The 27,811-nt window shown below is 37.1% G+C and overlaps 1 long non-coding RNA gene across 1 annotated transcript in view; it reads left to right on the top strand.

Annotated features, from left to right (window-relative positions):
- The window catches only part of LOC150109562 (uncharacterized), a 72,989-nt gene that overhangs the window by 37,273 nt on the left and 7,905 nt on the right, over window positions 1-27,811 (top strand). The window contains exon 2 of the long non-coding RNA XR_016549924.1: window positions 1,438-1,499. This is a non-coding gene — a long non-coding RNA (uncharacterized LOC150109562). The remainder of the gene's footprint in view (window positions 1-1,437; window positions 1,500-27,811) is intronic.

Below are 27,811 nucleotides of genomic sequence, written 5' to 3' on the forward strand. Positions count from 1 at the left end.
ATTTTTAAAAATTGCCTAAAAATAATAAAAAATAGGTACAACTTTTATTTAAATTACTATTTATATTAATTTTACATAAAAATTTAATTCTTATTTACTTCTAAAATACGAATATTACAAAGATTAATCTAGGGTTGACAATTCTTCCAAAATGACTGGAAGAATAGGTTCCGGAAGTCATATAAAATTTCAAAAAATATTGAAATTTTATAGGGACTGAAGGAATGGTATGAATAATAACATACATTAATACAACATTAATGTATGTTATTACATACATTAATATACAGCACGGAATGCAAGTAATAACAGAAAGATTATCAGTTGATACTACAAATATAATACAAATGACTAAGTAAGTGATAATATGAAGACAAGGAATAAAGTATATGCTATCGATCCCTATAACATTCCAATGACCCCTATATCCTGTCGTGTACATCTTCAGATTAAGTACAAATATTAACAGAACTTTCTAAAAATTAATTAATGTTATACAACGAAAGAACTTAAAATCAGATGTTCAGAATAGAGCTTCGAAATGTCAGACGCTTGACTCATTGTTGCGATGTGCTGGGTAACTTCTCTCGTAGTCTAATTCATTTCCATGTAGAGGTTTTTCTTCCCGGAAAGTCGGATTTTTTATTATCGTAACACAGAAAAACGTCCACCAGAATACACGCAATGCGCACACCTACTAGTCTCAGAGATTTAATTGTTTCGACGTTAATTCAAAACAATCACCTGAAATTCGAGTTTTTCATCCCACTAAACAAACAAACCAGCCAGGCATGCACATTTGACAGATAAAAGGTTCATAGAAATCGCAACGGAAAATGCGGATTGTCCACGGCAAATATCTAATTTGCAAGAAAACAAATTGCATTTATATTCTCTACGAATATTGACATAAAATGGCATTTTACCAATTAATATAACATTTTACAAATAAAAAAAATAAACCATTATTTGACCTAACCATTTTGTAATTTTTAAAAGGTAATTTAATTTTAAATAAATATTATATCTGAGAGACTGAAGTACAAGAAGATGAACTGAAATGCAATATTTAGAAACAACGGGATCTTGAAACATTGGCTTTCTTCATAGCAACATTATACAGTGTCATATAATTTTAATCCTTCAGGTGGCGCTCTGGAGAAGAGCATATCATAGTGTAGTGCGTGGTTATTGCTAATTATATTCATCAATACAATATTTATTAACACTTAGGGGAATGATTATAGCCTGTACTTTCCCCCCGGCTAGGAAGTAGTAACCTCATCTTGGATCTAAATGCCAATTCTGTTTTACTGGATACCCCTATACGAAACACTATTTGCTATTATTATTATTAAATATTAATTATATTTATTATTAGTTACCTTTCTGGAGTATAAGGTAAATAATATGTACTAAGATTTTTTATTACTTTAGACAGGTGTTTCCCAAAAGTATTGTACGGATAGCCTGAAAGATATGCGAAAGGCCGTTAAGAAGTAAGAGGCACTTTTTTTTTTTTAAATTGGTTACTTTTTTTAAACGACTTTTTTGTCGCTGTGTTGTTGCATATAAGTATTGATTTAATTTTTAATAACTGAAAAATATAAAGAAAGTTTTAAAGAAAATGTCTTTCTTGGCATCTATCGACTGACCTCCATTAAGGTTTTAGCTGGTTGGAGGCCAGATCGCTTTCCAACACTGCGTGGTTCGAACTGTTTGAATTAAAAGTGTTAAAAAAAGCGGAACTCTGCTAAATTTCGTTTGTCTCATTTATTTATTTTTATTATCTAAAGTTTATATTTCATAGTTTTTTTTTTTGTTACTACTGCCTGTGTATAGGATTCGTATAAAATGTTTTTAATAAAAAGAATTCACATGTTTTTAACTTATTATAACGCAAATGTTAAAAAAAATAAATTTCTTTATAATTGTTCGTGTTCCTTAAAATATAGCATTCGTATAAAATGTTTTTAATAAAAAGAATTCATGTTTTTAACTTATTATAATGCAAATGTTAAAAAAATAAATTCCTTTATATAATTATTCGTGTTTCTCAAAATACAACCAAAAATAACTCAAAATTTAACTTCAAATTCAAATGTATATATGTATGTATACAATATACATCAAAATGTATATATAATAATAATAAATAATTTGTGAGTTCAACAAATCTTCATCATCGGCCTGTAGAGTAAGATAGGCTGAGAGTCAGCAGATAGTAGGAGAGGAAATAAAGATAGAGTGCATAGTGGTAGAGTAGGTTAAAGAGGCCTCAGTTGACCTGTTTTAGCTGTTTGCCCCCCAGGGGCGTTTCTAAAACGGTTGTTTATTTTTCACTTTACAAAAAAAGGAAAAATCCTAAAAAGGAAACATGTAACAAAACAAAAACAAAAAAGTACACAGAAAAGCAAAAATTGAAAGTTAAACTTATAGGTGGAGGAAGGATCTGGCCCGAGTAATGTAGCTCACAAGGAACTGCACCGCCTCGCTGTAAGCCTTCGCCGCTCGGGTTCTCAGGTCCTCCCCCACCTGTGATAGCTGAAACTGGTGAAGCTGTGTACAGAAACCCCACAAGGTGATTACTGTGTCTTTCTTTTGTTGTGGGCAGTTATTATTCTTTTGTCCACCTCACTTCCCTTGGCCATGTCTAGTTTGCAGAGAGCTATGAAGAACGCCGAAGCTGCCTCCTCGTCTAAATTCTGGGCTACCTCTACTTGCTCAGGGGTGATTTTGCTGATGTCATCAACGAAAATGTCACCCCATTTTGCACTGACGATGTCCATGTTCTCCTGTGAGGAGGAGTTCAGGTTCTCCTATTTTTTTTATCGCTTCTTTGAATTTTTCCGCCATCCCTGGGATACCTCTGATGAGATGGCTGAGAGTCTCCCCTGCTTTCGCGTGAGAGACTTCTGGGTGGGCGGTCTCAGATACTTTAGCTGTTTTGGGCGTTACCAACTCTTCTTCCTGTGGACTTAATGGCCGTTTGGAGGTGGTGGTGTTCACCTTCATCTTTCCTTCTTCCCTATCTATATCTTTTGTATTAGTATCTATATTGGTATTGATGGTTTCAATAGCGACTGTTTCTTCTTGTTGGATTTTACTGGTTGTGGAAGTTTTTTTCCCCTTTCGGTTTTTCTTAGACGTGGAGGTATGGATTTCTGTTATATCAGGAGCAGCCTCGAAAGGAGGAGAAGCTTCCTGTGGTGTGTCATTTCCATTGCTTGGTGGAGTTGCTGGCGATTGCAACTCCACCAAGATGGGTGATTGCACCACCCATCCTCTCAGCAAGGGTTCTGGATGGGCATGTGTCCACTTTGTGGTCAATGACCCCACATTTCAGGCAAGCTGACTCACAGTTTTCTTGGTTGTGTCCTGCTTTGAGGCAGTTTTTACATTTCACTCTAGGACAGTCCGCCCCAAGGTGAGTGAAAGCACCACATCTAAAACATTGTTTTTTTACACCAGGGTAATTTATCATTACTCTGGCGGATCCAATAATAATGAATTTGGGAACGGGCGTTTTCATCTCGAGGGAGATGTGGACTTCACCCGACTTCCATTTGGGGTTTTCTGCGTCATTTAGGACTTCCACCTTGTGTATAACGCCCCATTTCCCGAATATTTCGTGGATGATCTTTACATCCGTTTCAATATATTCTAAAGGGAATCTGGGGATTCTGAGTAGTTTGGTAATGCTCCCTACCAAAAATGGAACTATTGTTTTTCCATTACATTCGAATCCTGCAAGTAGTTTGTCTCTTGTTTGCTCACTCCTTACTACTACTTGGAAGCGGCCACCACCAAAGGGAATAAACCCAAAAATCTGCTCAGCGGGCCATGCCAGAGAACACCTTCCCCAGAGACTCAAAGTCCCTTAGGGCAAAAACCCTAAGGGAGCGAACTCAAAAACTCATCACCCAGGATAACAGCAACAGCCGAACCTCAGTTAACTTCCTTGGATCAGCATTGCTAATCACTTATGGGGAAAGTTTACAAAAATGAACTGCACACTTGATCTAAGCCAAAAGGCCGAGAAACGATCTATACAACGAAATGAGGAAATAGTGTCCTACATTTTGAAATTAAATGAAATTCAATTTTAGTATACAAACAACAATTTATAAATTACGATATGCAAAAATTAAAATGGGTTATTAAATTATTTAAATTATATTAGATAACTTTTGAAAATGTTTAAGAATATTAAAAGATTTTAATAATATATTATAGTTTACAATAAATTTTATTCTAAAACTTTTGTATATAATTGAAATAAGGGTCATAACCCACGGTAGAGTGTTTAACTCTAAGTGACATCTGACCACATGCCTAATCAATTGAAATTTTAAGTTCTTTGGAAAATTTCAATGCCCATTGCACATATTCCTTGCTGGAAACGCCATCTATTTTCTTAATAATCGTCATGAATTTGCTTAATCAAAAAAAAAAAAGTATTAGAATTTAGCTTGTGTTATGTATAATGGTCAAATATCTCATCGATCGTGCTTTGATGATTTATACTGCCCTCTGGTGATACTTTTAAAACTGCTACAATTATTGTACTTCTCTATTCGTGCTTACCCTCCCTCTTAGAGTTATGAAAGCGAAATCAGAATATAAAAAGAGAACAGAATGAGAAATAAGTTAATAAGGAAAAGGCTAAAGAAATACTGGATTATATTTACCAAGGAGAAGCACCATAACTCACTTGAGCCATATTCTTTTCCTTCTTTCGGGTCTTGTTTAGCGTAGGAAAGGCAATAGGATTTTAAATTTCTGTTGTGAACGTTTCTTTTAGGGACAACTCGTGTGAGTCACCGCTGCGTGAAATCATCTGAATCATGTCACGTGACCAAATGTTTATTCTGAACTGACAGCAGGCAGTGCATTTTTCCGGGCAAGGAGAATTGAGAATGATTGATATCTGGCAGTGTCGTGCGAAATTAATGTAAAGTATTTTATTTCTCACTCGATTTCTGAACTTTGGATGTATCCGATGAGGTAGGAAAAGATCCAGGTGTGGGTGGATAGACACGACAGGCTTTTAGTAACCAGGACTGGATGTGGGAGGGGAGGGAGTGAAAAAAAGAGATCTTTATTTGAATGACAGTTCGTGTCCCAGTATTCTAGGAGCCCCGTGGTGGTCAAACTAGTTGCTACAGTCCACATTAACCGATGTCATGGACACCTCTTGCAACTAAAGAACCCGTATGTGTGCTTTCAAGAAAGGAAGCCATCATCACAAACCTCTACGATAAATGCCCGACGTAGAAGTATTTTCATTGATTGTTTTAACTATTATTATTAGGTCATGAAAGACAACACAGACACATCATTTCTTCAGTTTAATAAAGCATTTAACTCTATTTATTTTTATTTTTTCCTTAGCTTAGTATTCTGTTTTACAATTTTTCTAGTCTAAATTTACAGCTTCGATTATTAATATTAATGACATTAACTCAAATATTAAAGAAATTTCCTTTTAAGTATCTCAAAATATCGTCAGCTTAAAAAAAAACTAGGAATAATAGGACACTGAAGCGCAACTTATACCTTGGTTTAATGATGACGCTATCTGTGAAATTATTTAAAAACATTCAAGGTAAAAAGAAAACGCCTTTATTATATACAATTAGAAATTACCATCTTCCAAAATTTGGCGTACGTTAGTCGGTATCCACTATGTCTTTTGATTTGAAAGGCCTGGATTCGAATCCACTTTGGTATCTGAAGAACTCTGATAAGGACTTTTCAAGTGAAGATCAGCTAGTCAATCTATAGACTTGGTAGAGCTTTCCTCCAGGAAAATTTTTTTTAATCAACAGAACTTTGTTGAACTATTTTAATTATTTCTTAATATTTCATAACCTCCTTCTCAAGCCTACAACCACGATTTTCATTCTTTAGTTCTATCGTTCCTGCAAGTGGTATATCAGATTTTCAATATTTTCCTTTGTTGAAATGAAATGCGCAACTAACTCCTAAGAGTTCATTAATAGAACTGCTTCCTTATAAGGACTGTCTTAAAGGGGCGAAGCAAGAATGCTTTCATCTTCCCCGTTATCTGTAGAAGACAGTATAGGGATAAGGTTATTGAGCTATTAAAGCTCTGATCATGGCAGGAGGGTAACAACAATAGCCGAGCCTCAGTTACAACTTCATTAGCTACAGCATTGCCCCATCACCCTCCAAGGGTATTGGATTGAATGAATCAATCACCGCATCTCACCTCCTCCCCTCACTGCTTATCAACAGCTTATTTATATTTCAGATTTCTATTAAATAAAGGGTGTGCGAAATTCCACCGAAATAAAATCAAGACAGAAAAATCTAGAGGGGCAAATAGTCATCTATCATGCATGGCATTATATGTGTAAAAATATTACTTATATTTGTATATATATAAAAGTAGAGGCTCGTTGTTTTCGTTCAGATGTTTTTACATGGCATATGTTATCGTTATGTTTACTTTAAAACAAAGCAAGGCTATGAGCTGACTCCATAAAACTGTCTGTCTACCACATACCATTTGTACTAGACGTAAGCCAAGATGCATTTATTTTTTTTTTAATCTTTTATAACATCATACTCTTTTCGATATAAATATTAACGAATGTTAATTGCATTAGTATTTGATAATTATTAAGGAAATGTTTTTGTAACTCTCCTGAACCAATGCTTTCTAACATCTAAGTCAGAAACTCGGAGATAAATCTGTACACATTGTGGCTGACTATTTTATGTAGGCAATAATGAAATGTTTCTTTGTCAGATTTTTATTTTTATTTATTTATTTGATGACTTTAACAATGAAAACAGGAAGGAACCTCAACTCAATTTAAAAACCTGCACAGAAAATCGAAAAGACTCTAGCAATACCAAAAGAAAAGGGAAAAAAAGTATCAGAGAAAAAGAAACCTTGATGAAATAAGTAGAGATGTCAAGGCAACTAAGCCTCAGAAATCAAAGGCTTAATTACTATGTAATATCAAGCGTTATTAATGTATATCAGCGTTTTGGGACCAGTTTGTCAATTTTTTAGCGAGAAAAAAATCGAGGCAGATATCAGGATAGGGCACTTTCCACCTTTAGAAGTAATAAGGTCGAAGTAATCAAACTCGAGGAGATTCATCATTTTTCTCATTTGTCTGTCAGCACGGGCTACAGAACTGTTGCGTGCTGACACAAGTCAGAACATCTAGGAGCAACTGAAGAAGTTAGGTCTTATCCGGAGGTGGATTTTTGTTTTTGATTCCTTCAAAACACATAAACAAGCTAGCAAAACACAAGTAATTATTAGGTAGGATATAATCACTTCAGTTTCTTAGGCCTAATCCTAAACAATAATCGAGCACTGTGAACTGTCATAACCGTTGAACATTTTATACAGTAGGTGAGGAAATATCATTATAATTAGTTGAAGTGCTGCTCAGTACTGAGTTCGTCGTTCATTCAAAGGAGGGGGGAGTTATATTATAACAAAATACGATTTTATTTTATTTCTCTTGTCATAAACACACAAAGCGAGATAGATAGATAGGGGGAGAGAGAGAGAGAGAGAGAGAGAGAGAGAGAGAGAGAGAGAGAGAGAGAGATCAGCCCTTCAGGCATTCTGGGAATTAATTGCTGTTATAAGAACACCCTTCACTGTTTCCTTTGTTAGGCATGTCACGGCTGGAGTTATAAATATTAGAAAGTAACCCCGACACAGCCCAGAATAGGGTGGAACTATTAAAGAGCTAAATGCAATACAATTAAACGGGTGGATGCACAATTTCTGGCAATAATTAAACAAGTATCAAGGGTGTAACAAGAAGTGGTGGAATAGGTCCCTAACTGAATACAGTGGAAATCAATAACCCGTGTTTACCTCTGACGATCGATGCCACCGCAGGCTACATCAGATATTTACGAAAAATTACAAACTATTTTTATTTAACTTGTCGGAACTCATTAAAACTGGAGAAAGAGGGGAATTGTAGGTTAGACGTGTTTATGGATAGCCGTTGTCTTTTAAAAGGATGATCGATGCTTATGTCTGCTAATCTATTGTTGACACCCAAGAAAGTTGTTTTCAGAAGAATTTTAATTATCTGGAACAAGGTATGAAGTAGTGCTGTGTGATATTTTAATAAGCATGACCTTGTGGGTGGTAACAGAATATTTAATTTATTTTCGTTTCCCTGTTAAGACTTATTAAAATATCAGACATCAGACAGCATTTAACCATATGTTAAGGTAAAGTCGTTTCTAAAAATTCGGACGATCCCTAGGCCACTCAATCGTGGTCCATCTCAGCGTTAGCTCCACTCAGTGATGGCCTTCCACCCGCACACCACCATCGAGCAGAACCGCTCATATTTTCCGAAGAAAAGCATTCACCGACAAAGCCCCTCAACGGGCCGTGCCGGAGAACACTTCCCGGAGACTCAAATTGCTCCCTCAAGGCTTTAAAAACCTTAAGAGAGCGAACTCAAACTCTCGAATCTCTGCGCCCCAGGGGGTAATGGCAACAGCCAAGCCTCAGTTAAACTTCATTGGTACAGTATTGCCATCCGTTACCCTCCAAGGGTATTAATCACCGCATACTCAAATAACCAGATAACTGAATTCAGTCACTAAAACAAACTTCACATGCAATGAGTAACAATACTATAAAAATCATGTCAATAAAAAAGGTGTGTTTTCAAAACATTACGCATCATAAATAATTTCAAATATAATCAATTGTTCTTCAAATTTTAAAATTTATATATAATTATATTTTATATTCAATAAGAAAGGTTTATGTTACTTGTATATAAAATGGCAAAAAAATTATTTTATTTTTTCATCGTTATAACAGATAACAATCAAGAAAACCTAGCTTTTATAATCTTATTAGATTTAGATTTTCTGAAACCTTCGTTTCAGAACATCCATTTTATTAATTAATTAATAATTAATAAACATTATTCTACATAATTATGAAACAATTATGTTTTGTTATATATAACTTAGTGTTAATATTTCTACATGCAGTAGATAATTCTAATGCATAACGATGTTTTTCTCCTTATTAATTTCTTAAATAGATTAGAGCGCCCTCTAACAGCGTAATGGGAACTACAATTTACTGAATTATATAATGAGATTATTGTTATGTAAATTTTCCTTTATCATACCTTCATAGCAAATATATCCGAATATCACAAGGAATCCCCCCCCCTCACACACACATTTATTTTCTCCCCTTCGTGTTGGCATAGAACAGAATCCGGGAAATGAAGCCAGTTGTTCTCGTAACTATGTGTTAAACAAATACTGCCATTTTGGCCTTTGTTCCCGATATGTCTTTCTGAGAATACATAAAATACCTGAGCAGTTTACCATGGCAACCAGACAACAATGTAAATTGCAGTTTCAGTCAACTGCTATTCCAAAATGGGAACGAGTTACAGGCGCCAGAATTCTTGCTTTACAAGAATCGGGGTTGGTGTTGGCGGCGATGAGAATGAGGCGGGGTGAGAAGTGGGCAACCAGCCGTGCTAGCACCCCTAGTGGCAGGTTATAATTTCCTAGATTGTCCCAACTGCAAACGACGTGTGAGTGGTTAATTAAACCACATACACACACACACACACACAAATAGAACAACTATGTCACAATCCCGATTTTAGAGAGTAAGAAGGGGGGGGGGGGACTTATACAATATATATATATGGCGCCCAGACTAGGATAAGAACAAGAAATGGAGGTCATTCGAATTACATCATAGGCTCGCGCGCGTAATGCATGTTTTTAAACACACAAAATGACTAATGAACGCGTCTGGAGTACAGCCACTATGAGTTAAATAACGATGACTTAACTTGACCCCCCCTCCCGTAAAAAGGACCTTCTAATGTTATTTTAATATATTCTAAAATGGAGGGGAGAGGGAAAGGAAACATGGAACGACCTGATTGTAGAGTCCGCATGCGGTGTTTAAATATGACTAGTATACTCTCACACGCAGTACTATACAGGCTTACTTCAACTATCTAAATAAACTTTGTAATGTAATGTAAAGGTGAATATGTCTGTTTGCGAAAGAGCTATTAGTTCTCTTAATGCTCTATTCACACCTTTATTGCATCCATATATCACGCTAAAGGTAATCTGAAGTGCAAATTTAAATAGGATTTAAAAGATGAATGTGGTATGAAGCCTGATTGTTAACTATGGAGAACTAATGGGGGGGGGGATTTAAGAGGAAGGGGAGAGATTAATGCGATTGGGGAATTATGGCCGAAGTAGCTGTAATGTGCGTGTGTTCTTGTGGCCGGTTTGTCTGTATTTAGGAATGAAAAACCCGAATTTACGAAATGAAAGAAAAAAGCTTGCACTCTTTCGTATGATTGAGTAGGCTAACTCATCTTCGAATCCCGAACCCAAAGAGACCTGGGTTCGGGATTTGAACCAGGTCCATTTAACCAAACAGCAGAGATGTGTAGTATTATCATGAGTTGTAGCTTAGAAAAGGTGTTCAAGTTATTAGATTTCTACATTAAGAATCTAATAAAGAACCTCAACTTCTGTCTTTTATAATTTTTTTTTTCTACAAATTACTACGACATTTTAACATTCTTTATCAGAGACGAAATTAGGAAGTTTGTACATACCATCCTGTTGAACAAAGAACTAATGAACTAACAAGCAATATATATACAAAGTCTTTACAGGAATATATGAGATATGAAATATGCTCATATCTTATAAATACTAGGGACGTGGAGGGGGGGAGGGGGGGGTAACTGGGTGCAATTCGGAACCATGTACTGATTTTTGGTAATTAATGGTATTGTTTCTATTGTTATAGTAATACGTGATTTTCTGGGGGGGGATTACATTCTCAACAATTAAAATAATACCAACCAATTCAGAATTGCAGGGACCCTTTTGCTTTCTTAGTACTTGGCTCACATTCTTAAAATGTGAGTCAAGTACTAAGGAAAACAGTTGAAATAAGTGCTCGAAATTGGTTGAACGATGTGACTTGCAGAGGCGTTTGTCAATTCACCACCATCACCTGCACTTACATGTTCCCTTTAGTTTTTTGTTTGTTTATTGGATTTAATTCTTTATGGGAGCATAAACCAAATGAAAAGTAACCATTTTTGCAGTTTAATCGAAATGGATCCAATGATGCATCTGCGGAAGTGGGGGGTAGAAGTCGTTTCTTAATCTCTCCCTCCCTTTCATCTTATTCCAGTTGGACTCATTTTCTCAAACCTTCAGCAAAGTTTGAGAAAATTCATTTTAAAAATTTGGGTTGTAATCAGTTGAGTGACGCGCCCTGATGCTTTTTACTTATGTGTGTGTGTTGGGGGGGGGGGTGACTTTTACTTTATTTTCTAGTTTTTTTTTAATTTTTTAAAATAATTTTAATATAATGCTTCCAATGAATAGATTGTGTATCCTTGATATTTCTTATGAATAAAAGTGGCAGACGGTTAATATTCAACTTAAAACCTGAGTTACAGAAGATCGAAATCTGGCTAATGAGTCTTGTAATAAGAGTAGTTGGTGACTCACTGCAGTGACTTTCGATAATTTTATTTATTTAAATAAATATTTATAGTTCTCTTACAATCCTGTTTTCAGAAATACGAGGAGTCTTACTAACTTTAGTACAATATTCCATAATATCGCATCAAGTTTCACCCAAAAGGGTTCTAAACTTGATCAGCACCTTGCAAATCAAGTTTTCTATTATTTTAGAAACATGTTAATATTGATACTGTTCTGCGCATTTGGTTGCAAATCGTTAAATATGAGGACAATCTTTTGGTTTTTATCTCTTAAATTGTTGTCTTGAACCATAAGATTGTGAATGGGATTATTACTAAAATCTCTTTCGAAGAATCTGAAGTAAATCGCTCATGACGAAGCAGTACTATGTCAACGATATCCATAAAATATTCAGCGAAGTTTAACAGAAAAAAAATCACTATTCTTTTGAATATATTATTAAGATACTATTAATAGAAAAGTATAAGAAAAAAAGGACATGTTACTGAAGTCCAATCCCCTCTCTCTCTCTCTCTCACATACATACACACATACTTCCTCTTTCTCTCTCTTTATTCCTTCTCTCTCTCTCTCTCTTTCTCATGTGTACTTCTTTAAGTCATTAGCATACATTTATTGTTATGTATGCTAATGACTCTTAATCATTGCTCTGATCGGATATCCATCGTGGGAATGAGGCGCAACTCACTTGTCAGAGCAACCCCACGAAAAAAAGTTGAGTCGATAAAACTCGATCCAATCCACCCATCAGAAGGGTGACTGTCGTTTATCTTTTCTCGAGAGAGACAAAACATTTCTCAGCCTTAAGTAACTTGTATCCATTTGTGGTTAACTGAAGTTTTTTTTTTTTTTTTTTTTTTTTGTACTCGTCTGGCTGGTTGCAACAAGAAAAGTGGAGAAATTGTGCCATCTATCTATCGGTGTCTGATGGGCACCATAATTCACTCGGCTGTCAGCGTGCACAATCACCGCTCTACGCTTGTCCCCAATCGGAGAATGGAAGAAATATGAACTTGTCCGCCTCCTCTTTACACGCGCCAGATCAAGAAACTGATTCGGTGGATGACAGCGACTTACACTACCGACATGCAATCGTAACGAACACTTGGACCGAATCTCTTCACTGTTTTAGTGACCACTGAAATGAATTCTGCGAGAAACACAAAAAGGGGATTGGATAATGGAGAAAATATACTGAAACAAACCATTTATTCGATAACTTACCCAATGCATAGCAATAGGTAGGTTACCAAGGAAACGGCAGAAACTTTGGGAATATAAATGGAAAGATTGTTTTATCGGCAATAATCTTTGATTCCAGAGAATTACAAACGATTATTCTGTACCACAGAAATTTGCAGTCATAAGAAGCAAAAGAACATAAGAATGCATGATTGACTTAGCAATTTCTTTTCTGAGAGCCATCCTTCCCCATTCATGGAATCTAATGTTATGTGCCCATGACTATTACAATATAAAGGCAACCATGCACACGACCAATCAGGAAACAATATTATTTACTCGTGTATTTCATAGCAGCATGAAAATCTTAAAATCTTCCACCCTGTATTTTGTTTAACTTTTAGTAAAAATCCCATGTGCTGAAATCCTTAAAAAGTTTTGGTCTGAAGTGTTTTCACGACTAGGTTACTTGCAAATAGACGCTGTTAACGTCATATTGCCTGCTACAGTGAAGATACTTCACGCGAAACTCTGTTTACTTAAGTTTAGTAAATTAAATAAGAAAAGGATTATTTATTAAATTTAACTTGTAATATAATGAAAAATCTTCATATATTAATTATATTCCAAAGTATTTCAATAATAAGTTAATACACCTTTTATTTCTTTGCATATGAAAATATGATTTTTGCATTAATGATGTCATTAATGGTATCGTCACCTCTGAGTTCAGAGGTGACGAGTTTATCTTGTAATCACCAGTTGATACTGTAGGTCATTAAATTTGGGAGAGGTATTTCGATTTATAACAGAATCTTCCTATAATCTTGTATTATGAGATACCGAAACAATTGCATACAAGTATAGTCCAAACGCACTACACATACAAACTTTATATTTGAATAGAGAAATAAACAAGAATACAAATTCTTGTCAAATATAACAGTATTATATTAATTTTTTTTTCCAAAGAAGTATTCACCAGGAGAACATTTCACATACTGGGTCATTTCATACTTCAGAGGACTCGAGATGAGCATTCCTGACTTAAGAGGTTTGGTTTATTACTATAGCACATATTCTTTATTAATTGATTTGAATGACTTAGATACCAAACGTGCGATTTAAAGCCGATTCTAAAATGGGAATTTAAATATTGCAAAAGATACATCACGCTATCAGTTAAAAGCATTTGTCGACTTGGTTTTGCAGATAATGTCCCCGCTTTCCAGTTAAAATTCTGTGGGTGCAAATCATCTGATGACAAAGGTGGTAGATGAATTTTATCGCCGAGATAAAATCAGGGTTTCCGGATTTATCTTAATCCGAGCTCATCTACAATACTAAAACGTACAATATACATTGTGTGCAACATATATGCAGCTAACAGATATAAAGTAAAAGATGCTCTCATTTTTTAAATGATGATGGCAGGCATATCTAATATAAGTGCATATACACCTATTCCTAGTAACTCTCTTTAGGAAGATAAGAGAATAGTTTATATGTGCTAAAACTTGGGAGAGTTTCTCTGCGCAGGTATGGATACGAGACCACGTGATCTTTCGCTGGAACGTGTGGAAGCAGGAAACTGCATTCCAGCGGATGAAAGGCCAACAGCAAAAAAAAAAAAAGAGATCACATCTGTATTTTGTAACCCGTCACGGAGAATCCGAGACCAGATTCATGTTATCTTGATACGATAAACAGGATAATTGAGCAGCTTCTTAAAAAAAATAAAATAAAATAAAGAAAGCCTATTCACTGCAGTTTTTTTTTTTTTTTTTTTTAATCTTCTTCAGCGACCATTCTAGCTGGTTTCATTATTTACATCCCAGCAGCGGGAACCCACCGCTAAATCACCGCCCAGGTGGCAGGTTAAAGAGCGACCTTTCACCTCTCACCTTTCAGCACCTTCTAAAATGACTAATTTTAGAACCTGCTTGAAGGCCAGTTGCGGGGGTCAAACTGAAAGGGGGGAGGGATGATTACTCCCACATCACTTCCCTTCCTAAACACCGTAATTAGGCTTCTGGCAGGCAAATTAGAATGTCGGGACTGGGGGAGGTAAGAAAAGGGCAGCTTCCTTGGGAGCTGACGGAACTCTTGATAAAGAGAGTGGGAGATGCAGATTTCCAGACTACGGAAGTTTTCATTTGTGTGTGTCATCACAGGCAATTTCTTCCCTCCCACGTTGCCTTCCTACGGCTTCCCTCCGGTACATCATTAGCTTAACCTCGCGAACAGTGAAATAAATCTTAAGTTGATTTGTAAGTAATATCCCAAGTAGCTGTACCAACAGGATTTCCGTTCAACCCGCGAAGGAACCCCCCCCCAACAAAAAAAACCTACCCCAGCTACGTTCCAGTGTTGGTGTAATTACTGTAATGCATTGGTTTCATGAATATTATAAAATTCTTTCTCTCCTACTGTCTTCTTACCTTTTACTACTTTTGTTTTTTCTGTTAATCTTGAAAGCCTAAAGAGCTTCGAAAAGGGGAAAAAAAAAATCCAAGTTTGGGTGTTTAGAACAGGGTTTTCGGGTTATCTAAGCTTAGCTTACTCACAGTCCTAATACTAACGTACCACAGACCAACTACTTATATGTGTGGTTCCCCTAAAATAAAAGAAAATTAAGAAAAAAGAAAGAACGCGGGTAAGATCCCTCTACTCGCGCTTTTATATCCGTAGCTGATGAAGACGAATTTAAAACAAGAGCATCAGTACTAATGTCATGCAATTATGCACCTCATCCACCGCGCGCCCCCCCCCTCCTCCTTAACAGCCTTTTTTCGTCTGTCATCTTTCTATCGCGCTTCTTTCACTGTCTATCTTTTCCTCTTTCTATTTATCTCTCTTATTTCTCTCTCTCTCTCTCTCTCATTTCATGTTATTTATTTATCCTCTCTATCATTTTTTCCCGTCGCTGTTTCGTATCCTTTCTGTGATTTCCTTGGAAATTTCCATCCATTAAAACCAAGACCACCCACATACGAAACAACACTCAACCAAGACTGTTCCACCCTCACGAGGGGTCGAAATCGGCGCCAAACGAATTAACATTTGTGCGCGTGCTTCTAAAAAAAGGGCGTTGTACTTCTCTGCACTACGAACTATATTAGCCTTTACACAAAGTAACCGACCTTTTTTTATTTATTCCACCACCTCCTTAATTTCAAGGGAGGTGCAGTGTTTGTGTGGCTACAATTACCTCATACATCAGGGCTTGTCCTTGCTGGTTAAAGAGCTTGAGGTCGAAATAAAAATTAAAAAAACAAAAACAAAGTATTGCCATTGTTATCATAGGCGAAGCCATGCCATTGACTAAGTACTAAACCAGAGCAAGCATTGAGATGTTTCAGATACTTATTCGAAATATTGCCCGCCCCCCGGTCCGAAATGAAATAATTTCTTTGAGAGATAAAATCATACAGTGGAACAATCGTACCGATAATTTCTTACTTTTACATTTTTTATAGCATTATTCCCATTTCTAGGAAATCGACTACACCTGCATATTGCTCATAGAAAAAAATTACTTCTATGGGATTATGGATTAGTTTTCGCCCGGAGAAGAGGGTAATGTGAGGGTCGGAATTCGGTCCATGCGACCCTTTACACAAAGTATAAATATTTAAACAATACAATTTAAAAAGATATAATGAAATAATAAAAAGGGACTACGATATACAATAGCGCACTCAGGATTTAATCTTGGAGTGGGGGGCGAGTTGAGTAGGCGATTTGAGAATACACACTACGTACCGTATACGACCTATGACTGAGCATCTGCAATGATCTAATTCGTATAGAATCAAAGATCTAATTCGTATAGAATCAAAGATCTAATTCGTATAGAATCAAAGATCTAATTCGTATAGAATCAAAGATCTAATTCATATAGAAATAGAAGACACGACACAAAAAAAAAAAAAAAAAAAGAATTTTAATAGGAAAAGATTTTTGGAAAATTTTCTAGTGTTTTTTCCTTTTTCTATTTTTCTGGGGGAAGGGCCCCTTTTCCCCCTGTGTGCGCCACTGACTATATATATATATATATATATATAATTATTTACTTGGGCCGAACTACAATAGTAAAATTATCAATACGTAAATTTGAGTTCCGACAATCTTGTGATAAACATTCAAAATAAATAAATAAATAAATAAATAATAATAATAATAATAATAATAATAATAATAATAATAATAATACTCCTAAAATATAAAGTGTACTTACCCGGATGACAATCACTTGAAGCTCTGTAAATGTATTTTATAAACACTCCTTGGGCCTCATAAGAAAATTCCAGATCTTAGATATCTTTATTAGATTACCACTGACGCACATACACAAAGAGAGAGAAAGTAGAAATTTTCCTTTAGTTAATAGGAACTTTCAGTTGTTATTCAACTTCCATATGATTATTCTTTTGTACCAAATTCCTTTTTTGTCCTGTAATAATGGAAACCTAATGCATCTTCGTAGATGTCTGATAAATTCAACTAGAGAACACTTAATTTGTCACTTTCCACACCTCACTAGTTAATCTCGCACTCAGACGACGATCGCTTGTCTTTCGACTTTTATCTAAACAATGAGAAAGTTTTTCTCTCTCTTTCTAACCATCAAATGCATGTCTCGCGCCACAGCATAAACAGTTCGCGTGCTCAACAATACAACAGCCATTAAAATGTTCTTTTCACTTCCTAAAAAAATCGACACGCAAAAGAAAAAAACATTGTTACTTAACAGACGACACTATTGTATCGTTTGGTACTTTTTTTTTTTCAGCTTTTCTTTTTTTTCCCCCTATTCTATCTCTTACAAACTACCACATGTGAAGTGGCAAATCTGACTTCAGAGGAAGTACGGATCGAGGGGTTATGCTCTTCCTCGTGGAGACCAACTGACGTGTGTTATCAGGTTACACGGACATTCCTAAACGTGCCGCACGACCGGCCTCTAACGCGTGCTAGGTTGGACGAAGTCTCCCCTACTCGTAATGGGTGCTGCAAAAGGACCATACTAAGCCTGAAACGAGCACGGTCAAGGACCAGTCTGTGACCAATCAGTGTAGGGAGACTTCTGATGAATAGCCAACAGGAGACAGAACAGCTTACTTAGCCTTAGTGAGAGCAACGCTACTTTGATAATAGAAGTTCTTTCCAAGCCATACATCAACCCTTTCAATAGCCGACTACTACATAAGGAGTTAATTAGCGATATGTCGTTGGCGTTCAGGTAGCAACCTTTTTCACAATGCAGTTAGTTATGTGAAAGATTTCTGATGCTTTAAGTCGGCGAAGCAAGAAAGGAATGCTTTTGTTTAGATAATGATTCCAGTTTTTCTCAAGTATTTTTGTCTTCTTCTGGGAAATTTTGATCTAAGCAACACTTTATAAAACAATATAGTAATATGTTTATTACTTATATAATAATGCCTATTTAACTATCTGTTAAATCGCGTATATAATACCTTGAAATGCTTATGTAATACCTTTCAAAGGTCAACAGAATATTTTAAAATCAACATAAAATACCTTGAATGCCTATAGAGTACCTTTCAAAACAATGACACCTTTAAAATGCCTATAATACCTTCCAAAGGTCTATAGAATACCTTTAAAATCTACACGTAATACCTTAAATACCTATAGAATACCTTTCAAATCTATGACACCTTTAAAATGCCTATATAATGTTTAGTAATTTCAATTATTTTTATTTAAAACATGTTTGGGTTGAACAGGATGGAATCGACCGTGAGATGCGGTGATTGATTCATTAATGCCCTTGGGGGTGATGGATAGCAACGCAAAGCTGTACCAATGAAGTTTAACTGAGGTTCGGCTGTTGCTCTTACCCACTTGGGCGATGAGTTTTTGAGTTCGCTCTCTTAAGGTTTTTGCCTTAAGGGAGCACTTTGAGTCTCCGGGGAAGGTGTTCTCCGGCTCGGCCCGCTGAGGGGCTTTGTCGGTGAATTATTTTCCTCGGAATTTGAGCGGTTCTGCTCAGTGGTCGGGGAGCCCGTCACTGAGTGCAACCAACTCTGAGATTAGGACGGTCTTTCGCCCACTATGGAGTGGCCTAGAGATCGTCCGTATTTTTGAGATTTCACCTTTACTTACATAGTCGGTGATTGATTTTATATGAGATGCCCATATAGGGTAACGGATGGCAATGCTGAACCGATGAAGTTTAACTGAGGTTCGGCTGTTGCTGTTATCCTGGGTTAATGAGTTCGCTCTCTTAGGTTTTGCCCTAAGGGAGCACTTTGAGTCTCCGGGGAAAGTGTTCTCCGGCACGGCCCGCTGAGGGGTGCTTGCCGGTGAATTATTATTTTCCTCGGAATATGAGCGGTTCTGCTCAGTGGTCGGGGAGCCCGTCACTGAGTGCAACCAACTCTGAGATTAGGACGGTCTTTCGCCCACTATGGAGTGGCCTAGAGATCGTCCGTATTTTTGAGATTTCACCTTTACTTACATAGTCGGTGATTGATTTTATATGAGATGCCCATATAGGGTAACGGATGGCAATGCTGAACCAATGAAGTTTAACTGAGGTCGGCTGTTGCTGTTATCCTGGGTTAATTGAGTTCGCTCTCTTAGGTTTTGCCCTAAGGGAGCAATTGAGTTACCGGGGAAAGTGTTCTCCGGCACGGCCCGCTGAGGAGTACTTGCCGGTGAATTATTTTCTTCGGAATGAGCGGTTCTACTCGGTAGTCGAGTTTCACTGAGTAGAACCAACGCTGAGATTTGGACGGTCTTTCGCCCACGATTGAGTGGCCTAGAGATCGTCCGATATTTTTGAGATATCACCTTTACTTACACATACGGTGATTGATTTTATTTGAGATGCCCATATAGGGTAACGGATGGCAATGCTGAACCAATGAAGTTTAACTGAGGTTCGGCTGTTGCTGTTATCCTGGGTTAATGAGTTCGCTCTCTTAGGTTTTGCCCTAAGGGAGCACTTTGAGTCTCCGGGGGAAGTGTTCTCCGGCACGGCCCGCTGAGGGGCTTTGTCGGTGAATTATTTTCTTCGGAATTTGAGCGGTTCCGCTCGGTGGTGGGGGAGCCGGTCACTGATTGGAACCAACGCTGAGATATGGACGGTCTTTCGCCCATGGAGTGGCCTAGAGATCGTCCGATTTTTTGAGATTTCACCTTTACTTACATAGTCGGTGATTGATTTTATATGAGATGCCCATATAGGGTAACGGATGGCAATGCTGAACCAATGAAGTTTAACTGAGGTCGGCTGTTGCTGTTATCCTGGGTAAATGAGTTCGCTCTCTTAGGTTTTGCCCTAAGGGAGCACTTTGAGTCTCCGGGGAACGTGTTCTCCGGCACGGCCCGCTGAGGGGTATTTGCCGGTGAATTATTTTCCTCGGAATATAAGCGGTTCTGCTCAGTGGTCGGGGAGCCCGTCACTGAGTGGAACCAACGCTGAGATTAGGACGGTCTTTCGCCCACTATGGAGTGGCCTAGAGATCGTCCGTATTTTTGAGATTTCACCTTTACTGACATAGTCGGTGATTGATTTTATATGAGATGCCCATATAGGGTAACAGATGGCAATGCTGAACCAATGAAGTTTAACTGAGGTTTGGCTGTTGCTGTTATCCTGGGTGTGAGTTTTTGAGTTCTCTCCCTTAGGGTTTTTGCCTTAAGGGAGCACTTTGAGTCTCCAGGGAAGGTGTTCTCCGGCACGGCCCGCTGAGGGGTTCTTGTCGGTGAATTATTTTCCTCGGAATTTGAGCTGTTCTACTCAGTAGTCGGGTGCTAGGACGGGGCGGCCGACACTGAGTGGAACCAACGCTGAGCGGTTCTGCTTAAACGGGGAGCCCGTCGGGGTGCTAGGACGGGGCGGCCGTCACTAAGTGGAACCAACGCTGAGACATGGACGGTCTTTCACCCACTATGGAGTGGCCTAGAGATCGTCCGATTTTTTGAGATTTTACCCTTTACTTAATAATCATGGTTAATGAGTTCGCTCTCTTAGGTTTTGCCCTAAGGGAGCATTTTGAGTCTCCAGGGAAAGTGTTCTCCGGCACGGCCCGCTGAGGGGTACTTGCCGGTGAATTATTTTCCTCGGAATATGAGCGGTTCTGCTCAGTGGGCGGGGAGCCCGTCACTGAGTGGAACCAACGCTGAGATTAGGACGGTCTTTCGCCCACTATGGAGTGGCCTAGAGATCGTCCGTATTTTTGAGATTTCACCTTTACTTACATAGTCGGTGATTGATTTTATATGAGATCCCCATATAGGGTAACGGATGGCAATGCTGAATCAATGAAGTTTAACTGAGGTTCGGCTGTTGCTGTTATCCTGGGTTAATGAGTTCGCTCTCTTAGGTTTTGCCCTAAGGGAGCACTTTGAGTCTCCGGGGAAAGTGTTCTCCGGCACGGCCCGCTGAGGGGTACTTGCCGGTGAATTATTTTCTTCGGAATGAGCGGTTCTGCTCGGTGGTCGAGTTTCACCAACGCGGAGATTTGGACGGTCTTTCGCCCACGAATGAGTGGCCTAGAGATCGTCCGATATTTTTGAGATATCACCTTTACTTAAACATTCGGTGATTAATATCTTTCTTTTAAGCTGGTTATTAATACCCTTGGAGTAGAGGTGATTAATACCCTTGGAGGGTAATGGATGGCAATGCTGTAGCCAAAGAAGTTCTAACTGAGGCTCGGCTATTGCTGTTACCCTCCTGCCATGATCAGAGCTTCATAGAGCTCAATAACACCTTATCCTTACACTTTTCGTTATTTAAAAAAATATCCTTACACTGTCCTCTACAGATAACGGGGAATATGTGGAGCACTTTGCTTTTGGTGATGTTCGACGTAAGTACAAATCCGGGATCTCCACGGGTAGCATATAGGCACTTCTTTAGTTGTGGATAGAGACAGACCGTTAATATATATTTTTTAGTGTTATAAGCTTATTCCGAAGAAAATTTACTCGTATTTGGAAAATACATCATATTTAGATAATATACGCATATAATTTCAATTGTATAATAAATACGTGTATAATTTTATTACTGTATTCAATTTTTTTTCTGAGTCTATTTTACTGCCTATTAAAGCAGTATATAACTGATAGTAAATATAGCCATTGCTTGTTGCATGAGATTTATTTATAATGTGACGATGGGTTATCAAAAAGAAAAAATTAAGCACAACCGAAATATGCGAGACACTCAAGTCTATATTGAATATACATTACATGTATCTCACATTTTTGTAAACGCGTCTTTAAATTAGTTTTGGATATCTCGGTGTGTTGGTTTAAAAATATGCAAAATAAAAAGTAATATTTAAAGTAAATTAAAGGATTTTATGAAAGAATTAAAAATAAATTGAATGAAGAAAATAAAACTAAATAACAAAAAATAAAAGTAATTATTTCTAAGACACCTTTTTGTGTTTTAAAAGTCAAATATATAATTTTCAGGCAAAAAAATTTAGGTATTTAACCAATTCCTGTTCTTCCATGCAAGAAAAAAAAATGGAATTTAAAGTTTTCATCAGGTTTAGCGAAAGATTTTTTTTTTGCGCAAAACAGCGAGGAGGATCTGTCAGGGTGCACCTAGCAGACCTTCGTTTCAAGTAGAAGATACTTGCTCCCAGTGCCAGCAACGTAAACAGCTTTCTCGTTAGTACTCATCCAACCCGTCTATCTAAATGACGCGCGAACCGTAATGATCGATGGAATGTCTCTCTCCTCCCTGTTGGGACCCCTCAAAGATCCATCACGACACTTCCTTCGCAGAACTTCCTACCTGACGGAGTTAGCGCTACATATCAAGATGGATCGTGGTGACCTTCTCAGTTTACGCCCACCTTGTGTCTCGACCCCCTAGAGGACTTTAACGGACACCGGGAAAACCATTAAAAAAAAAAAAATGGAACGTGGGAAATACGGAAGCTCATCTGATCTCGGCTGTTCACTGACACCCATTAAATACGTCTATCTCATTTGAGTCACATCACCGATGTTAACACCCTGGATACAGTGGGAAACGAAGGGCTCGGCGAGGGAATATGCGGTTTCGAATCGACAGCTACTATGTTTAATACTAAGATTAAAATTGTATTTTACACAACAGTGAAATAGCAGTTGAAATTTTAGAGTTAGCTATTCTTAAACCCTAATTAAAATAATATTTCAAAAAATAAGCCTTAATTTTAAAACAAATCATAAAATATTAATATGAAATCCGATATTTAAAAATATATAGCTTTCCTGACAGACAGAATTTTTTTTTCCCTAATAAAGTTCATTATCATGTTTCAGACACAAAATATCTTATATTTGATTGGAATACTTAACTCAATATTCAAATCTTACAATACTCCAATAATTATTTTTCCGAATCCTGAATGTTGGTTGAAACTATCTGGAAAGTCTCATTGTGGGGGGCCCCATTGTTCTTGGGTCACACTCAATTGCGTGCTTTCCCGCTCTAGTTATAATTAAAGGATATCATGACATCAGGATACTACCACTTTGATATAAGGGGTGGATGGTGACAAGCGTCCTTGTACTGTTATTTTAAATTGTCAAATATATTTAAGACGACAAGGGATAAGTAGATTTTGATATTTAAAAGCGGAGAAGCTGAATTGAAGATCTTGTTACATCTTGGGATCTTTTTTGTTTGTATTACAGCTTAATTAAGATAATTTTAATCTCAAGGCTAATCTAATTTTCGATTTAATCTTAATGTTGATTAAATCTCTCATCTTTTGAACTTAATTGGACTACATCATGTTGATGAGATGGTGTAATGCTATAACTGCAAAATAACTGATGTAATCTAGGAACGAATCGTTTTTTTTGTTTTTTTTTAATAAATGCAGTTTATTACATGTCACTGCGTTATTAAAATCTCGCAATTAAAATGTAACTTAACATGACTATAAAATTGGATGAAAATCTTTCAATAAACGACATATTTCCTTAGATTCACTTAGCGGTGAATACGGTCTAATGTACTAAAGATATTAAATTAAAATAATGGTGTGTTATATAATATCAATATATAAAGACATATCTTAAGATTTTTTTTTAAAAAATCGCTAATTACTAACATTATTAATGATAAAAATTATTATTAATAATAACGTCTATTTGTTGAGTAAATTTTGAAGAAAATGTGGGAATTTTTAGAGGAGACGTAGAACACAAATCGTGAATCGAACACGTTGTGAATTCATCTATGACTGTCCCACATAATTATTAGAATAAAAAAAGAGTCACGTAATCCCTTGAAGGAAGATATAAAAAACGAAATTTAATAGCAGCAATGAGCACGCTAATTGTTAATAAAGCAATTACGTATTTTAGTTCTCAGGGTAGTTTGGTGTGCCATGACAAATGCTAATGGTCTTCTAATAACGTTGGCTCTAATTAAGGAAATCTCCGCCAAATATCATTAGATACTTTGCGCATGCGTACAAACTTTTCCAAGTGACAGCCAGCCACTCAACAATGGGTAATGTTTACCAAGTACACACGTTGTCACGTAACGTTATGAATTATGGCAATCGTCTCAAACAGAACACGGCAACACGTTGTAATTCGAAGCGTTTATTGTTTGCGTAGTTAAACATTGCGAATACGCTTTCTGCTGATTTACTATTCCCTTTTTATTTATTTTTTCTTGTTTTTAAAGGAGTATTGAATTCTCACGTGGTAGAGGGTCGACTACGAGTTATCTCGTAGTTGCTGGACTTGCCTTTTTCGTGCAGCTACGAGTATATTCGTAATATATAAGCGTAACTAAGGATAGTTGGCTTCTGCGAAGAGAACAAAAAAAAAAAAAAAAAAAAAAAAAATCAAAGTTGGCGTACAGAAAATTTATTCATACAGTGAAAATCAAATACAAAGTAATAGAACAATTTTATTTTTTCGTGATATTTTTTTTAAAACAACCTTCCACGCAAAGTGCTGGCTTCTCTTCGCAGGCTGGACGATAATAACGCGTTTCTCGTCGTTTTTTTTAGCTTGAGTACAAATTTGACATGGCTTTGTCGGACGGCATTTCTTACTCGTGGAAGTTTTGCAATTTCTTACTCAGCATATGAATTATCGTCCACAAATTATCGTTTCGTATTTGATGTTGTTGCTTGGGAAGTATCAGGGTTATCTTCAGGCTCGGGGACGACTTCATCTTCTCTATCCTCACTCGAATCCTCAGAAGGTTCATAATCGCTATTGTCGTAACCATCCTCAGCAAAAATCTCTTTAAATTCTGACTCACTTAGGCGTAGTACTCAAGTTCTTCTTGAGTCAGTGGTCTTTTCTTATCCATATTGTGGGGTTATAAATATATATTATAATAATAATTATAAAACAAAATACTCAAGAAAGAAAGAAATGTAACGTACTCGACTAAGTTTGATTCACTACTAACGAATTTACACACATGTCACTAACTCTGCTTTAGCTTTAGTTGTCGTAGTTGGCTACTGCGAAGAACTTTCTGTTACATATGCCAACTACGAGATAACTCGTGAGACCTTCCCCCCCCCCCCAAAAAAAAAAACATTCTGTATGCTTTTTGGTGATTACTATGCATTATAATTGGGGTTTTGAATAATCTGATTAAATCCAATTGGCTTCTGAGACCCGAATCCTTAAATTGCTGTGGCAGTCAACGTGTTAAGGAATAAAGTATTATTAAATATTTTACCATTATAAAATAAAATAAATAAACTATTATTAACTTCCATGCTAAGAGTTATGGGATACAAAATTCATTTCCATTATTACATGTAAATAATGAATCCCATTGTGTGAGTTCGAGTCTCTCATCATTGGCCTTCTGCGCATAAAAGTGGAGCTGAGATTCGACAAACACACACACACACAGAGAGAGAGAGAGAGAGAGAGAGAGAGAGAAAGTGAAAGAGGCCTCTGTTGACCCCCCCCCCCCCCTCCCGGTTACTTCTAAAATGGTCATTTGACTTTTCACTCATTAAAGGAAAAGTCCCAAAAAGGAAAAAAATAAAATAAAAAATACACTAAAAACCCAACAAGAGTAAACAGATAAAAAGAATATCAAAAAATATTATAAAAATAAAAACCAGTACACGAAGGATAAAAGCCTGCAAATTGTAATAAACGGATAAAAACAAATTGAGGAGACCTGATCCCATCCTAAAAGATCTCAGGACCGCTTTTTTGAGAGTATGTCATACCTCCCCGTAAAAGGAGCTCACGGCCGTTGTATCATGATGATGTTCAGACTGTATTTTCAATCCACTACAGGGTGAAGGCCTTTCAAATTGCGGGAGGGTTGAGTCTACTTCTCCCATGGTTACCCAGTCTATTTTGGGAGAGTGTATATATATATATATATTTGGATGTATGAAGGTGGAAGATAGTCACAAACATCCATGCCTCAGGCGGGATTCGAACCCGCAGTCTCTTGGCTGGAGAGCAGATACGCTAATCACTCGGCCAACCACCGGCTGTATCATCATACGAAATACATATATATTCTATCTTTCTCAGTGAGGAGATGTTTTTTACGTATTTTCCATATGTGATACTTTATAACATTGATGAGAAAAATTAGGTATTTTTTTTTTTTTTTTTCAATAATGGGAGGAACTGCAATGGGATCCTAAGCGCTTAAGCCAAATGCGCTGCACTGGTAGAAGAGGTGCCCTACAGTTTCAATTGCAGCGATAATGTGATTTCACTAGTTTCAACCGAGAATCGGCTAAGCGATTCTCCAAGTCAAATCCCGGTGAAAAGGTTGTCCCGGCTGTTTCTGATATTCGTAAAAGCACCTCTTCATTCGTGCCCAGATTAGACGTCTCAAAACCAAAAGAAATCGAAAAGTTTCCAGTACAGCTGCTTTGAGCTAAGATGAAGCACCCGAATCCCATCTGTAGCAGATCTTTTTAGTGTTTTACATATTACCACTCTGGCAGCATCTCTGCACATGGTCCAGCATGGCCAGTGGCCCCAAAACAAGGTAGGAAATATCAATAAAGTATTTAATTAGATTGCCAGATGGGTGATTAGTGAATATTTCAAACGATCGGCAGGGCAAACCCTCTTTGTGTGTGCGGGGGGGGGGGGGAGGAAGATGGAAAAAAGCCTTGCGTACTCATGTTCCCTGTGGCCACAGAAGAAGTCGATGAGCTGCCTGTAAATAACTTTATCTCGTGCCTCTGTGATGCTTGTTAAGTTGATTGTGTGTCACAGCATTGGTATTACGATTGATGACTGTTGCTTTATTGTTGAAAGAACAGATAGATACTTTGGTTTAAAGTAGGTGAGTCTGTTACGACAGGAATTGAGTAGTTTTTGTGTTGGTGAATTGTCACAGTATGGAGAAGGAAATATAAATCGAATCGAATCCCGAAGGATTCCAACAATATCATCAGCATACACGACAGTCTTTCTCTGTTTGGAGCCTATGGGCAGCGGTATTCCTCTCACTGCGTGAGAGTCGTCAATTTTATCTAAAAAACGTTCTAGTACTAGAGAGAAAAGAAGAGGAGCTCAGGGGGAAGCCTTACCAAATCCCTCTACGTGCGGGAATGTGTTCAGAGAATGTTGTTCTATTATAGATGCTTTTAATTATTTTTACTACAAGAAGCCACACTCATTTCCCCTAGGATTTAGTGCAGGAAGTTGCGCTTTGCACTATCGAAAGCTTTTTCCAAATCCACTAACATCAGTGGATTATGAATTATGAATTATTAATCTGAATTATTAATGATTAATAATTATGAATTATTAATCACTAAAAAGAACTGGGCGATGGACTGAGTCCTTGACTCTTTATCCCGTCATCTGAATGAAGAGAATCTGTGTGGATGGAGTGTTATTGAGCTAAAAGCTCTAGTCATGGCTGGATAATGGCATTAGCCGAGCCTTAGTTAAAACTTCATTGGCTGCAGCATTGCCATCCGCTACCTTGGAAGTCCTAAAAAAGGACTAGTGATATTTAAATAAAGCCAACTCTAAAAATTAGGACGATCCCTAGACGACTCCATAGTGGCCTAAAGACCGTCCAACTCAGCGTTGGTTGCACTCA

Source organism: Typopeltis vanoorti, chromosome 2 (assembly GCF_054136105.1).
Source record: "Typopeltis vanoorti isolate ZY-2024b chromosome 2, IOZ_Tvanoo_1.0, whole genome shotgun sequence".
Lineage (NCBI taxonomy): Eukaryota > Metazoa > Arthropoda > Arachnida > Uropygi > Thelyphonidae > Typopeltis > Typopeltis vanoorti.